Below are 17,500 nucleotides of genomic sequence, written 5' to 3' on the forward strand. Positions count from 1 at the left end.
AGGGATCCAATGAAGTACTGTCTGGCCAGTCAAAGGACCCCATAAATCTCTAGCGGTAGTATCTCAATGGGTGGTTGGTGCCCTGGACAACCTAGTGCCTAGATGAAGTCGATTAGTTAGGGGTAATTGGGAAACATTATGTGTGTGTATACAGCTTTACCATTTCTTTGCATACATGAAATCAAAATCAACACACCCGTAAAACTTAACGGGGTCGGTGGAGAGTCCTTTGTTTCATACCTGAAGTAATCTCTTAATCTAGAGCCCGCGAATATTTTTGGTTACGTTTGGCTTAGCCATGTTTTATTCTACTACCTCAAATCCCTTTCTCCTTCAAAATTTTGAAAATATTTATTCATTCTTTACATTCTCATTGAAACAAAAGACTCGTGAAGGATTCGCAGTGGTTAAGACAGGAAAAGTAGAAATGAAAAAAAAATATAAGGGGAAGTAAAATAAAATGTTCCACATATATCTTTATTTTAAATTTATCGAAACTACAGTAAGTCATCCATGTCGATAATCTTAATGAGGATGAACGATGACTTCAAGCAGTTTTGGAACTATATTTGTACTGGAGTAATGTACCATGTAATGTCTAAAGACAATTTCTTCTTTCCTACCTTTCTCCCTAAATTAAGGGGTCGGTTGCTTAATGCTTACAGAGGGCCGTTTAACTTCATCCATATTTCTAAAAGCATCAGGCCTGATTTGTAATTTGGCAGATGGTTTTTACGATTGTATGCCCTTGCAGTCATCAACAACAGATCTTAGCAGCGGGCCTAACATCTGACTAAAAAGTCAAACTTCTTTGTCTACATCTTTTCCCACTTCTATGTGGGGTCGAACTGTAAGGCAGAAGTTTCCATAGTTATTAGCAGTGGGTCGAGTCTTTAGCTAAAAAGTAAGACTTACGAGGCAGCAGCTGTTCTTTTTCTTACTTTCCACGACACGCAGGGCGTATGGTGGTAGCAGTTCCCACGACTATTAGCAGTGAGCCTAACCTATTGCTAAAAAGCAAATCTACAAGACAGCAGCTGTCCTTTAAGTCGCTTTCTTACAAACCCTTACCACAGACTTAAGGCTCTTTACATGGAGTCTTTCAAAGCGAGTAAGCTGATACATTGTTTTCGCTCAATGACGGAGCAACGTATTTAGATAATGTCGAAAAACTGCTTTTCATAAAAATAACCCAAAAGCAAAAACATGGAAAATCTCAAGACGTATAAGTTGACCTTTAAGTAAACGGACTAGATTGTATTTATAAAATCTAGATCATATACAGTAGTGCTATAAACAAAGAGGACATTCAAGACAGGAAGTAGGATGAGGGTTATGGTGGCCAATGTGGTAACGTCCCTAACTGGTGATCGCTAGACTGGGGTTCAAGTCCCGCTCAAACTCGCTAGTTCCTTTGGTCGCTGCAACCTCGCCATCCGTGTGAGCTAAGGATGGTGGCTTCTGGAGAGCCTGTAGGTCTATCTGCTGAGTTATCAGCAACCATTGCCTGGCCCTCCTTAGTCCTAGTTTGGGTGGAGAGGGTGGTTCGGATGCTGCTGCTATGTATACGGTATATGTTAGTCTCTGGGGCATTGTCCTGCTTGGTAGGGCAATGTTACTGGCCCTTGGCACCACCGTTAATGAGCGGCCTTTAAACTTTAAAAAAGTAGGAGCAGTTAACACCGCAGGGGTTTCAGTTATACGTTTGATAAAAATACAAATTTCAAAAGGACAATTGGCTCTTCAGTGAGCTGAACATAGTATACCATAGAGTAAACTAAGCCTATCTCAGATGAACAGAGCTGTTTACAGTATACAAACAGTAACCTAAGCCTATGTCAGATGAACCGACTTTCCCTCGACCTAAGCCTACGACTTGATGGAAAGCAATCGTCACACGGTCGCTCCCCCAGCCCCAACGAAAAAAAAAAAATTGTGGAATCATTTGAACCACTTTAACCCAGCATAATTTATAGCGACAGAAATTCAAGTGATTAGTTATGAATAAACTTAAATTAATAGATACAAGCATACATGCAACTAACTAACTATATATATATACAGTCAGCGCGGATCGCTGTGTCCGGGCAGCATCCGCCGTGCATTCATTTTGGTCCCCACCCCCATATCTACACTAATACACAATATAAATCAATAAAAATTTAATTGAACACTCACCAATATCCCTGCTACTTGTCTATAGGGTAGCCTTTCCTCTTCTTGACCTCCAAAAGTCGTCGAGGAACACTATCGGCGAGGTTTTGGAGTATTTCAGCAGGTATTTCCGCCCACACCTTATGGAGCGCCGCCTCGAGAAGTGTCACGTTTGTCGTCACTTCTTTACGAAGGCGGGCTTTAACTATCGCCCAAAGGTTCTCAATGGGCGAAATATCAGGACTTTGACCTGGCCAATCAGGAATATAGTTCACTTCGCTATTTTCCAACCACTTTTTCACTTTTTTAGCCGTATGGCAAGGGGCACCATCCTGCTGAAAAATTTCAGCTCCTGTAGCCGCAAAACAATCCGCTAAATTGTCTTTTAAAATGTTCAAATAGCGGTCAGCATTACCCGTTATGCCTTTAGGCAAAACAACAAGGCTTGGGGAACCACCGTAGGCAAACGAACCCCAGACCATAAGCGATGCTGGGTGCTTAACTGTCTTGGCCGTGAGATTAGGCTTAAGAGGATCTGACCCCTTTCGCCGCCACACTTTTTTCCCGGTCATCTCACTCACACAAAAGGTCGCTTCGTCACTCCACAAGACACTACGCCACTGCTCCAAGGTCCAATCCTTGTATGTCTTGGCAAAAGCAACCCTCCTCTGCCTTTGTTTCAAAGTTATAGCGAGCTTCTTTCGCGCGATCACTTTCTCGAAGTCGAGGCGCTTCGACAGGTTTTCCTAAATCGTACGAACACTGACGTCGCTCAACAATTTAGGGTTCTGTTCTTTAAGTTGCTTAGCTGTTAATGTTGGATTTTCTTCTAGGGTTCGCTTTAATATATGTAAAGTACGATCAGGAATCTTCCGGGGAGGGGAACCAGCCTGGGAGTGAGAAGGGACCTCGGCGCTACCTCCTGCCTTGTACTTCGCCACCAAGCGCCTCACTGTCCTCTCGTTCACGCTAGTATTCCTGACGATTTCCTTCGTTTGCTGACCTAAATTATGACAGGTTATCACTCTAACAATGGCATCGTGACTTGTACGGGGTCTAGACATCACGGGGGGGGGGGGTTTGATACACAAAAATGCCACGCGAACTCACAAAAGAACGATTGCAACTCGGCCCTCTCAACCTGATACAACCTCACTCCACGACTACAGGAAACACACTGGCTAGCTTCCACCTACGCAGATATGTAGATGCCAACTTGTATAAAAAGATGCCAATTAGTCAATTTGTCCCAGTCGATTTTTCCCCCGATAAACCCCATGCCTCCGATTTGCGCGGAACGCTGTGTCCGGCCCACTACCCGGACACAGCGATCCGCGCTGACTGTATATATATATATATATATATATATATATATATATATATATATATATATATGTGTGTGTGTGTGTGTGTGAAGTGAGTGCCCACACGTGTGGATGGGTGGGTGAGTGGGTATTTGTGCGCGTGCGCAGCGTTACCAAATTCGACGGTGTATTACGAAAGTCGGTAGCACGGCTTTCGCTTAAGGTACTAATGAAAAAAAAAGATAACAGAAACCACCAGTTAATAACAGTTTGAAAGTGTTTTTAGTCAACAGAAAGGTATTTTGAATATTAACGACATCTTAGTAATCCGTTAATTTCACCTTGGTCAAATACTCAGGAAGATTGATCAAGTTATTATCGTCTATTGTTGATGAACTATTGTTTACTTCAGTCACATTCAATCGTATGCAACTGTCATATAGTGCCCTGCTTTTCCAACAAGGGTTGTAGCTTATATAATAATAATAATAATAATAATAATAATAATAATAATAATAATAAACCGGCAGATTCCAGCCCTCGGAAGCACACTATTGAGTGTAGAGGTACCACAGGTGTTATGACAAACGAATCCGTGGTAGCCACTGTACCACACGACGTAGTGTACGACATTCAGCTGACGGGGAAGCACTCAAATACTTATGGTCATTTACGGAAAATACGGTGAGTCTTTAACGGTCGCAGAAATAAGGTTGGTATATTTGAAAACTTTCCTTACCCGCTTGGGCAAAAATTATCGAAGCATATTTTATCGTAAACTACTTAGGTATTGTTAGGCGCAGTTCTCATTATGGTACTATCTTAATGAATTAAAATGTTTACTTATGTATCTAAAAGAATATTTAAAAATATTTACTTATGTATCTAAAACAATATTTTGAAATATTTTCAATTTATCATTTTAAGCGTCTTCGTAATTTCATATGCCTCACACAATCCAAATTTTGATGTCTTGACTAAAGTCTATAAACCGTATTACGAGATCAACTCAGGAAATGCTCCTAAATTTTTCTTCAATATGAAACAATAAAACTATAAGTTCAGACTTATATTAACAGAGATATATTCAACTCTAACATTATCGGCAGCTCAAAGATAACTTATGCTAATTTGGCTATTTGTCCGAGTTATTAGGCCTAGGCCTATAGATTGTTATGGACATTGTTTTAACGGAAAATATGCTGAATGTTATGTGATAAGAACACAATTTCGACGGAAATGTAATCTCAATTTTTCATAGTCTTCTTTAAACTACGTTTTCCCTAGTAAATTTTGTATTTTAAGCTAGCCGGTAATAACCCCCCAGTCTCTGGGCTTAACCAACAGCTTAGGTTAAGCTACCTCTACGCCTTACCCCTCCCCACCCCATAGGTTTAACCTATTTACCTATGACTTTCGCAAGGCATAAGGAAAGATGTACCGTATTTGCTGTCTCATAAGACACACCTTTTTTTACGAAAAATGCCCCCCAAAATCACCCTGCGTCTTAACACTTAGGAAAAAGTTGTATAAGAGAGTTTAACACACCCCTCAAACACCCAACTATTGACATACAAGCACTCAAACTGACGAGATAGAATATAAACCTACAATTATCATTCATATGTAATAAATTCATTTATTTTTATATTGCACTTCCTTTAATGAAGCACAATAGTACATTTTTTTTCTTTTTGGTAATCAGCTGATGACTGGCTAACCGCCTTCTACAAGCAAACATGCTAACTAATGGTCTCATAGCAGACGACGCTATGACATATTAGTTGTTTATGCAGTATATATCTATTTTCTCATTCTTGTTGATATTTTGTAACAAAGTAATATATCGATAATGACTTTGTTTCCTGAGTTACGAAATAATACAAACAAACAGTTGCTGAATACGACCTTGGAAAAAACTTCTGTTTGTTGATTGCAGTATTACCAATTTGCAGAAAAAGTAACTACCCCGAAAATCACATAAACAATAGCAAAATTATTCCACCTGAAAGAATATCTAGATTTCTTTAATCAATAATTACATTTTGTGTGAAAATTTACAGGCTAAATGAGAAATTTTAGAAATATTACTAGAATTTTACCTCTTTAACAAAATTTTATGAAGCTTTGGCAGCGATGCTTTCATGTAAACAACACTTAAAACACCAAACACCATGACTAAACGTGTAGTTCTGGTGGAAACTACGACTGATTTAGTGGTTTCTTATATGAATATGTAACAAAATTGGGATAATCGGCATATAGCTGATTAATATTAACTTAACCATTTCATAACTCACCCAAAATAAGAAAAGTTACAGTGCCAGACAATAATCTCGCTAGAGTCCATGACTAAGAAGTTTTTAAAATCCTCATTTTTTTTTTCTAAAACTGCCTTGCTAATATAAGGGTGCGTCTTACCACTTGTAGCGTCTTATCACACGGGAAATACGGTAATTGAGAAGAATGTACAATAATATTATAAAAAGAAAGTTAAGTGTAAATTATATAATCTTAAATATACTTAACAGCGCTCGTTCACATTGTTAGAGAATGTCCACTCAACATTAGCGTCATGGCCCTTACAATGACTACCATTATTGCTGTAACAATTAAACGCCAAAGTTTTCAAGTCTATATTTAACGAATTCATTCTCCCTTATACGAACTTGCGTGATTGTTTAACAAACCAATATAGATTCCAATAGCTTACCTTTCGACTAACCAATTGTCAAAACAGCAGTTCAAACTTCTTATTCTTGAATGTCCTCATTTTATTAGCTGTATTAGTCCTCGAAATTAACAAGGTAATAAAAACAAAAGTCTCGGGAGAGGGAAAGGTGCGCAGGAGGTTTTACGGAAGGTCTTTACGTCATCACTAGTTAACTGTTACTGGGGTGGTGGAGTGGTGGTGGTACCGACCGTGCTGTGGTTGGTTGGTGCTGTGGTGTGGTCACGGTGCAGGGTTGCCAGTTATTTCCACTGGATTATCGTACATGAGCCTTTAAATTGTCGTTTTTCATCCAAAATTATTGTACACACTTTCAACATAATTATTAAGGAGTAACATGAATGACTTATTTCAATGTGTTTTAGTATATTTGTTTAATTAAACACTCACATATATATATATATATATATATATATATCCGGTAAAAGAAAAACACTAAAATGAAACTACAAATAACTGGAAAACAATATAAGTTCAACTAAATAAATGTGTACAATATATATAGGCCTATATATATATATATATATATATATATATATATATATATATATATATATATATACTGTAGCTCAACAGCTATGTTAAAATGGGTAAGGCCGGCACGTTACACTGCTTTTACCTAGTTGAGAATTGTAGGTCATGACTATTCCGTAGGCCTAATTAGGTTTGCCATTAGGTTAACCAGGGGCAAGGGAACTTCGTGGGCCAATCTCTTTATGCTAATTACGCTTAGAAAACATGATAGTTCTAATGTATTTTACAGGATAGAGAAGTTGATCATCATGGTCATCATCATCTCCTCCTACACCTATTGACACAAAGGGCCTCGATTAGATTTCACCAGTTGTCTCTATCTTGAGCTTTTAATTCAATACTTCTCCATTCATCATCTACTTCACCCTTCATAGTCCTCATATAGGCCTGGGTCTTCCAACTCTTCTTGTACCTTGTAGGACCCTGTTAAATATTTGGTGAACTAATTTATCTTGGGGAGTGCGAAGATCAAGCCCAAACCATCTCCATCTACCCTTCAACATGATCTCATCCACATATGGCACTAAGCTCTTTTATAGTTTCATTTCTAATCCGTCGTGTCATTTAACCCCCAATATTCTGCTGAGGGCTTTGTTCTCAATTATAATAAATCTGTTGGAGATTGCTTCATTGTCATACCACGATCTCACTAAATGGATATATAGTCTATTGTTTATAGGTAATTTCAGACGAATTGATATCCAAATATTATTCTATTTAACCTAGCCATTGTCTGATTTACTCATTTGAATGTTTCACAAAACTCTAATTCTAAAGACCCTGTATTGGAGGTCCATAGTTCCCAAATACTTAAATGATTCTACCTCATTAATCATTTCTCCTTTCAATGATATCTCATCTTTCATTGCATACTCCGTTCTCATCATCTGTCTTTCATCTATTGATCATCAGCTCAACCTCGTGTGAATTTCATGCATTCTGGTAAGCAAGCATTGCTTGATACCTCATAGTATTAGTTGAAAGGCAAATTTCAAGGATTATTGTGTGGAAATATATGTAATTCTAAAGGTTACTAGCTATGGACAAGGGTTCTTGTGTGACATGCATAGCGAATTATCCTATGCGGTGAAGAACAGTCTTTAGGATTTGGTTCTTTAATGAAACCTTCAGTTTTAAACCGGAGCAAGGGAGAATCGAGGAAATCTAAGCGTTCGTTATTTATATCTGTTGTGTAGCATAAAAAGACTATTTTTCTTTCACTTTGATGCCTTAAGGTTGAGCGTAACGTTTGATCTCCAAAACTAAAACAAAGAAGGGGGGAAGGGAGGGGTAGTTCAGTATTTATAAACAAAAGACGAAATATAACAGAAGATTGTTATTAGAACGGAGGAAGGGATAGTCACAGATAGGCTGTAGGGTAAACCGAAGCTTAGACCGACTCATCTCTTAACTCCTCCCATCTCCAGTATACGAGATCCCAAGTTAATGATACTTATTAGAAATTGAATATGGTGATAGAGATACGTGAATGACAGAAAATTAACACAAAGTTTGATATCCATTTCAGAGTAATATACTAGACTACGAATACTATGTAAATTTCATAGATTCGTCATTGCTATTTTAACAACTTTGAAGTCCCTACATATTTTTAAACTACCTAAAGATAATTAACTAAAGATTTTTATTACTTTTGGGAGTTTACCACTCACTTTCTCTGGTTCTATGAGCTATTTTGGAGCACAAGATAAGGTACATAATGTACCTTACAAAGAGTCAAGGAATCAAGTGATTGATAAGAAAGACGATAAACGAAACTGTTCCATGAAATAGAATTCGATAATAAATACATCATCCAATGAGTTAAAATGGCGATAAACATCGCTAATCCGCACTTACCAGTCTCTATCTCGGTCTAGCACCAACCGCCAGATTCTTTGGTACAGTTCACTCCCTCATAACTTTTTAACCGTTATATCCTTCCCTACAACTTACTTCCATACTGCCTCCCGTTGACCAAATCACTTCACTTTCTTTACATTGCATTCTCTTATCTATAGACCATCTGATTCCAAATACATTATTCAGGTAATACATTTCAGAAACTCCCGGTTTTTTATTTAACTCCTCGCATTTTGTGTCCAACCTCATCTTTCAGCTCCTGCTTCATTTCATATGCTGTGTCTAAAGATTCCACAGGCTACACTTAAATTAATTTTTCCATTTATCTGACTTCCATATGCATTTTTTGCCCCTGCTAGTATTCACTTACAACTGTTGTTTCTTTTCTCCAAGATATCTTCCAGATTATCACCAACGATAATCAGCTCCCTTTTATATTGCAAAAACATTTCCTTATTTACACGTTGCCTTTTCAATACTTCGCCATTGAGAAAGTTAAACACTCTTAGAGATATAAAGCCCAATTTTAAAGATATCTTCATGCTGAACTAGTCACATGGACGCGCGGCATGACACAAGCCCAACCTTAGAGAATTTGTGGTTACATTCAACAATCTTCTTCATCAATCACACTCGCATTCTTAGTATGATTTACAATGAACGCCCAAGGGAGGACCAGGCAATGGCTACTGATGAGTCAGCAAGTAGACCTATAAGCCCACCCAAATTCCCCATCCTTAGCTTACAAGGATGGTGAAGTTGCAGACTCTACAAGAAACTATCGAGCTTGAGCAAGACGGTTCGAGTCCTGTGATCGCCAAGCAGGGCCGTTTCCAATAGGCCATCGCAAGCTCATGCAGAAATAGAAAATAAAACCATATCATAAGAGTGCGGACAAAAACATTATTTTACTAACCTTAAAAAACACTACAGTTAACTCTGATGGAGGTAGAATGTACTTCCCAAACAAACAGTTGTTTGTGAAAAAGTTGAATTCAATGCATTACCAGTTTAAGTTTTATAATATGAAACATCACTGTCATCATTAATGACTCACAGATGTGAAACCTATAAAAGGCCCATCCAAAAAATTTTATTAATGCCAAAACAGCTTTCCTTTTGGGTAAGCTACGATGGTTATGGCATGTCCCATAAGATCCATTGAATCTCCGTTAAGCGGAAGACTGAATCAGGTACCTGGTAGTTAACTATGTGTGTTAGCAAGCAACTGGGATTCCTTGTTTAGATTGTAACTTGTTTTATGTCGGCCAAACATCTGCAAGTATTTCAGTCAGAATAAAACAGCATAAGGTGGCTGGCTCTAGGAGTCATCATGATAATGCATTGGCCTCCCATGTTTAAGAGGATGGGGGTAACAGCCTTATCCCAAAAATACTGTTCTGAGAACAGGATCACTATCGCCTTCTGGAGATGCCTTCTGTATCGCACGTATTCCATACACGAGTATAAACTAACATTATTGCTTTATTTTGTATCTCTCGCTCTCCCCTGTACTGATAATAAACCTGTTAAAGCTTGCTATAGCTTGTTTTGTCCTTTTTTTATTTTTTTGTGTCATTCTTGTCTCGTTCAATAAACTCATTGCATTCTGGAGACGCCCTCAAAGGGGGAAATGGATAAAAAGATTGAACGTTTTCGTATCCTCCCATGTATAATAAAGAGCAAGACATGTCTGGCTATACATACATACATGCATATATATATATACTGTATATACACACACACACACACACACACATATATATACATATATATATATATATATACAGTATATGTATACATTATATATATATATATATATATATTGTATACACACACACACACATATATATATATATATATACAGTATATATATATATATATATATATATTTCCTTTCTCGCTGAGAGGCAGGGTAGAGAGAGAGAAGTAGTCATACCCTGGAGAGAGGGTGTACCCCGCCCCACCCCGAGCGGTACTCTCTTGACACTATAACCACCCAGAAATTGCTGAACCAGCCGGTTGTAGTTAGGAAAGGGGGAGGGGGTGGGAAGGATTGAATCTGTGTGTGCATATCTATCTAAATATTTAGACGTATTTTTTGACTTCTTGGGTACACAAGTATATACATAAATACTGTATATATATATATTTATATATATGAATATATATATATATATATATATATATTTATATATATAAATATATATATATATATATATATATATATATTTATATATATAATATATATATATATATATATATATACAGGATATATATATATATAGATAGATAGATAGATAGATAGATATATAGATAGATAGATAGATAGATATATAGATAGATAGATAGATAGATAGATATAGACATATAAATATATATATATATATATATATATATACCAGAAAGGCGATTGAAAATTAACACATGAACTTGTTAAATAGTAAGGTGATGGGAAAGATGGTTTCCCGAGAGTTATAGTATTTTATATATATATATATATATATATATATATATATATATATATATATATATATATGTGTGTGTGTGTGTGTGTGTGTGTGTGTATTATATTGAGGTTTTTGCTTCCAGTCGACTTTCTGGTAAATCTGAAGCTTTTCAGAAACGAAAATTCTATTCATTGCATTATATTACATTACATTCTATAAATGTACGTTTTTGTCTATTATATATATATATATATATATATATATATATATGTGTGTGTGTGTGTGTATACACATACCTATATATATATATATATATATATATATATATATATATATATATATATGTGTGTGTGTGTGTGTATGTATGTATTTATTTAGACAGTATATATATGTATATATTGGTTTATGTATGTATTTGGATTTTTATACTATATACACTATTCCACCAATACTCTTTTTTCAAACAAAAACTCTGCTTTCCTGTAAATTCGATTGAAACTGCAATAATAATATATAGGAAAGGTCTTTGAGCCACAGGTGGTTTCGTTCGACGGTCCTCGTTTTTCTCCGCTTGGAGAAAGGAAATCTCTGTGAGATTGAATCCATCCTCGCCAGGGCAGCTCCTCTACAAAGAAGTGTTGAGGAAAGCGCTTCCAGTAATCTAACAGATGGAGAGAGAGAGAGAGAGAGAGAGAGAGAGAGAGAGAGAGAGAGAGATTAAATCAAGTGATTGGAATAATTTGAACAATACTTCTTATTTCAAGGGGTTAACTACTGCCCTGTAATTGTTCAGTTGTTGTTTTCCTCTTGGTAAGGGTAGAAGCGACTCTTTCGCTATGACAAGCAGCTCTTCTGAAGGACACTCCTAAATCAAACCATTATTCTCTAGTCTTGGGTAGTGCCATAGCCTCTGTACCATAGTCTTCCACTATCTTGATGTAGAATTCTCCTGCTTGAGGGTACTCTCGGGCACACTATTCAATCCTGTTTCTCTTCCTTTTTATAGGATATATATGAAAGATTTATTTTAATATTACTGTTCTGAAAATATTTTATCTTAATTGTTCATTTCTTCAATTCTCTTATAGTTTATTTATTTCTTTGTTTCCTTTCCACACTGGGCTATTTTTTCCCTGTTGGATCCCTTAGGCTTATCATCATCATCATTCCCTTTCCACGTCTATTGACGCAAAGGGCTCGGTTAGATTTCACCAGTCGGCTCTATCTTGAGCTCTTAATTCAATACTTTTCTATTCATCATCTCCCATTTCATGCTTCATAGTCCTCAGCCATGTAGGCCTGCGTCTCCCAGCTCTTCTGATGCCTTTTGGACTTATAGCATCATGTTTTCCCAACTAGGGTTGTAGCTTAGGTTGTAACAACAACAACAACAATAATAATAATAATAATAATAATAATAATAATAATAATAATAATAATAATAATAATAATAATACTGTATTATATAAGGCTGAATGGAATTGAGATGTATTGTTTTGGAATGCACAGGCAGAAGGGAAGAGCTATTGGAAAAGGGTCTGATTGAAATAGTAATACATTAGAGTATTTTCATTTGCGTTATCATTGGGTCGTTTTATGGCTGGAGAACTGATGGATTTTAAGGGTGTTTATCAGTCTCACGACTGATAGAAAGACAAACTGACAAGAAGAGAAGAGATGAGTGATAGGTAGACAGGAAGAGAGGGGATGACTGATAGGCAGACATGAAGAGTAGGGATGACTGGTAGGCAGACTGATAGAAAGACAAACTGACAGGAAGAGAATGGATGACTGATAAACAGGCAGGCAGAGATGAGATGACTGATAGGTAGACAGGAAGAGAAGGGATGACTGATAGGTAGACAGGAAGAGAAGGGATGACTGATAGGTAGACAGGAAGAGAATGGATGACTGATAAATAGACAGGAAGAGAATGGATGACTGGTAAACAGACAGGAAGAGAAGAGATGACTGATAGGTAGACATGAAGAGTAGGGATGACTGATAGACAGACAGGAAGAGAAGAGATGACTGATAGGCAGACTGATAGAAAGACAAACTGACAGGAGAAGAATGGATGACTGATAAACAGACAGGAAGAGAAGAGATGGCTGATAGCTAGACAGGAAGAGAAGGGATGACTGATAAACTGACAGGAAGAGAAGAGATGACTAATAGACAGACAGAGAAAGGATAACTAATAAATAGGAAGACTGATTGATATACTGACATACAGGAAGAGAAAGGATAACTGAAAGACAGACAGGAAGAGAAGGCATGACTGACAAACAGACGGGAAGAAAAGAGATGACTGATAGACAGATAGGAAGAGAAGGGGTGACTGATAAGCAGACAAAACAGACAGGAAGAGAAGAAATGATGATGTTCAGATAAATAGACAGGAAGAGAAGAGATGACTGATAAACAGGCAGGAAGAGAAAGGTTAAGTGAAAAACAGACAGACTGAAAGACAGACAACCATACAGGAAGTGAAGAGGTGACTTAAAAACATACATTTAGACAACAAAAGAAGGGGTGACTGATAAACAGACAGGAAGAAGTGACTGAAAGACAGTCAAACAGACAGGAAGAGGTGACTGAAAGACAGTCAAACAGACAGGAAGAGAAGAGATAACTGATAGACAGACAAACAGAAAGGAAGAGAAGAGATAACGGATAGACAGACAAACAGACAGGAAGAGAAGAGATGTTTCAGTAGAATCAGTATGGGGGTAGCTCCGCCAATGCACCTCATAGGGCGCACTGTAGGCATTACTCAAGGGTCTTAGCAGCATTCCATGTGCCCCAGACTTTACTTCTTTTATATCCTTCTACTTCAATAGTAAACAGATGCATTTCTCGGTGAATGGCCTCATTGACCCCAACGCCGAGCTAATTCATAAGGTTTCGACACCTATACGCGGTGAAAGGGTTTGTGTATCGCCATGATCAGCAAAGCTTTACTAGTCAGGGCCACTCATACTAAGTTGGTTTGCTGTGAGCGATCAGACTAATATCTCCCACCATCACCAATCAGCAGTGGCAAGGGTGGTAATGGAAACTGGCCAAAGCCCAGACATGAATTCACATGTCTGAGGCCTTTTTCCTGCAGTGGACTAGAAGCAACTGGAAACTGGCCAAAAACCAGACATGAATTCACATGTCTGAGGCCTTTTTTCCTGCAGTGGGCTAGAAATAGCTGCATTTATTGTTGTAGTTGTTGTTGTTGTTATTGTTGTTGTTATTATTGTTGTTGTTGTAGTTGTTGAGTTTGCTAAACAAATCACAATAAAATCCTTATATATTAAAATTATATTTAATATTCTACCCAATGATATATACAACATAAATCACCACCTACTATAGTGAGTATTATAACAAGGTACAAAATAACAATGGAGGGTAAAACATAAATCCCCATTGACTCTACCTTTCATTCCCAAAACTATTTCTTCCCCCCTATTTTGCGAGCCGGAATTCCCGATGTAAGTTGCAATAGCCATCTGCCACACCTGAGACTCCGAGATTCGTCTGGGCATTGGCAATAGGTCGAGTTATCTCGGGAGATTTCTCTTCCCAAAGGACTTTGCCTCTGGAATGCATCTGGGACCTTCGCACTGATGTTGGGTATTATTGTGTCTCGTTCTCTCTGCGTGTCGAAAACTGAAAATTAGTATTATCTCTCTTGTTTTCTCTTATTGGTATTATTATTCTTACGAGCTAAGCTGTAACACTAGTTGGAAAAGCACGATGCTATAATTCCAAGGGCTACAATAGGGATAAATGGCCCAGTGAGGAAAGGAAACAAAGAAATAAACAACCTACACTATGTTAGCTGTTGGAGCCCTTGGGCTTATAACATCATGCCTTTGAAAATGAGTATTATCTCTCTTGTTTTGTCTTATTGGTATTATTATTCTTACGAGCTAAGATGTAAACCTAGTTGGAAAATTAAGATGCTATAATTCCAAGGGCTCCAATAGGGATAAATAGCCCAATGAGGGAAGGAAACAAGGAAATAAACTATATTGACTGTTGGAGCCCCTAGCCTGATAGCGTTCTGCCTTTCCAACTAGGGTTGTAGCTTAGTTATTAATAATAATAATAATAATGATAATAATAATAATAATAATAATAATAATAATAATAATCACACTGATGCTAAACAAAAGCAATGAATGTAACTGTTACTGTTCTTAAAGTATTTTATTTTTCCTGTTTCCATTCCTCACTGAGCTATTTTCCTTGTTGGAGCCCCCGAGCTCATAGCATCCTGCTCTTCCAACTAGGATTGTAGCTTAGCAAGTGATAATAATAATAATAATAATAATAATAATAATAATAATAATAATAATAATAATAATAATAATAATAACGCTATTTTGATGCCTTTGAACCAAGGCTCGATTCTTTTTCTAAGATTTTATATAACATTTAGGGCTTTGGTTTATCACATTGCTGTTGATTATAAAATGGGGAAGTATTGGGTTATAACCTGGAACTTACTTGAATATTGCATTTGAGGCCGACTCAGATATCATAAGAAAAAGTTCACTGTTTCGTTAAAACACACACACTCTCTCTCTCTCTCTCTCTCTCTCTCTCTCTCTCTCTCTCTCTCTCTCTCTCTCTCTCTCTCTTTTACACTCACATATGCACAGTATACTATATATATATATATATATATATATATATATATATGTGTGTGTGTGTGTGTGTGTGTGTGTGTGTACGTGTGTTTGTGTTAGAATAAAGCCATAAAAGGATGTTTAGAAAACAGGATTTAAGTCCCAGTATACAAATCTAGATTCCATGAAATAACCGATTAAGTTAATATTTGTAATGTAATATTTTCTAGGGGCCATGAAGAAATTAATTTAATAAACTAATATCCAGAAGTTTGTACGAGGAAATTTCTGAATTCAGAGAAATTTCCATTCCATTAAAACCTATAGAATACAGTAATTTCCAGAGTACAGACAGGATGACCAAATCCAATCCTAAAATGGAAAATATGTGCTCCACTCTCCCAATTTGACCTAAAACACATTACCCCCGACCCTCACGAATAACTGTTATTAAACCAGCCGACACATTCATGCTTATATAACAGCAACGAACCAGCCCTAAGGGTTTAATTGCACGGATGTGGAGCTATTGGTTTCGGCGACATGAATTTAATTGAAATGGACGTCAACGCCATGGAAAAGGGCAGTATTTAATTCGGGGCACTAATTGCCAAATAAACTCATTCACCTTTGCGCTGTATAGGACTTTTAATAAGATTGGAAGCAGTGGGTTGGCCAGGGCACCAGTCTCTGTTGAGATACTACCGTTAGAGAGTTATTGGGTCCTTTGATTGGCCATACAGTACTACATTGGACCCCTCTCTCTGGTTATGGGTCATTTTCCCTTTACCTACACGACACCGAATAGTCTGGTGTATTCTTTACATGTTCTCCTCTGTCCTCATACACATTACAACACTAAATTACCAAACAAGTCGTCTTCGCACAGGGGGTTAACTACTTCACTGTAATTGTTCAGTGGCTATTTTCCTCTTGGCAAGAGTAGAAGAGACTCTTTAGGTAAGGTAAGCAGCTCTTCTAAGAAAAGGACACTCCAAAATCAAGCCATTGTTCTCTAGGCTTGGGTAGTGCCACAGCCTCTATACCATGGCCTTTCACTGTCTTGGGTTAGAGTTCTCTTGCTTGAGGGTACACTCGGGCACACTATTCTATCTTATTTGTTCCTCTTGCCTTTTTTATTTTTTTTAAGTTAATTATGTGAAAGGTCGAATTTAATGTTATTACAGTTTCTAAAATATTTTATTTTAATAGTTCAATACTTCTCTTGTAGTTTATTTATCCTCTTGTTTCCTTTCCTCACTGGGCTATTCTTCCCTGTTGGAGCTTTTGGGCTCACAACATCTTGCTTTTCCACCTAGGGTTGTAGCTTAGCTAATAATAATAATAATAATAATAATAATAATAATAATAATAATAATAATAATAAGAGTTAAAACGTGTCAGAAAGACCTGGTTTGGACCCCGGCACCTGTTTAGGAGGGCTCTAGGACCCCCTATGTCCTCTTATTTAGTCATTTAGGGGACATTTCCTATGTAAACCCCTAAATTATTCTAATTTAGCGTTAATTATACTGACACGTTCAGTTCGTACAAATTAACAGTAAAGAATGAATTTTATTTTTATAAAGAAAATTTAATTACAAAATAAATAGCTAGATTTTTGAGTAGTTATTGTATGTTTTCGCATTTGTTGAAATAGTTTATATTATATATCATATTATAAATATATATATATATATATATATATATATATATATATATATATATATATATATGTATGTGTGTGTGTGTTTGTGTGTATGCATATTGTATGTACACACATGTATCTACATAAATAAATCATATATAAAGTTTATATATATGTATATATATTTA

General features: G+C 36.8%; 1 long non-coding RNA gene across 2 annotated transcripts in view; it reads right to left on the reverse strand.

The window, feature by feature from the left end:
• Positions 1-6,394, reverse strand: part of LOC137622027 (uncharacterized) — a 184,474-nt gene extending 178,080 nt beyond the window's left edge. For both annotated transcript variants that reach the window (XR_011040330.1, XR_011040329.1), the window contains exon 1: positions 6,172-6,394. This is a non-coding gene — a long non-coding RNA (uncharacterized lncRNA). The remainder of the gene's footprint in view (positions 1-6,171) is intronic.
• Positions 6,395-17,500: the final 11,106 nt, after the last annotated feature.

Source organism: Palaemon carinicauda, chromosome 28 (genome assembly GCF_036898095.1).
Source record: "Palaemon carinicauda isolate YSFRI2023 chromosome 28, ASM3689809v2, whole genome shotgun sequence".
NCBI classification, from domain to species: Eukaryota; Metazoa; Arthropoda; class Malacostraca; order Decapoda; family Palaemonidae; genus Palaemon; species Palaemon carinicauda.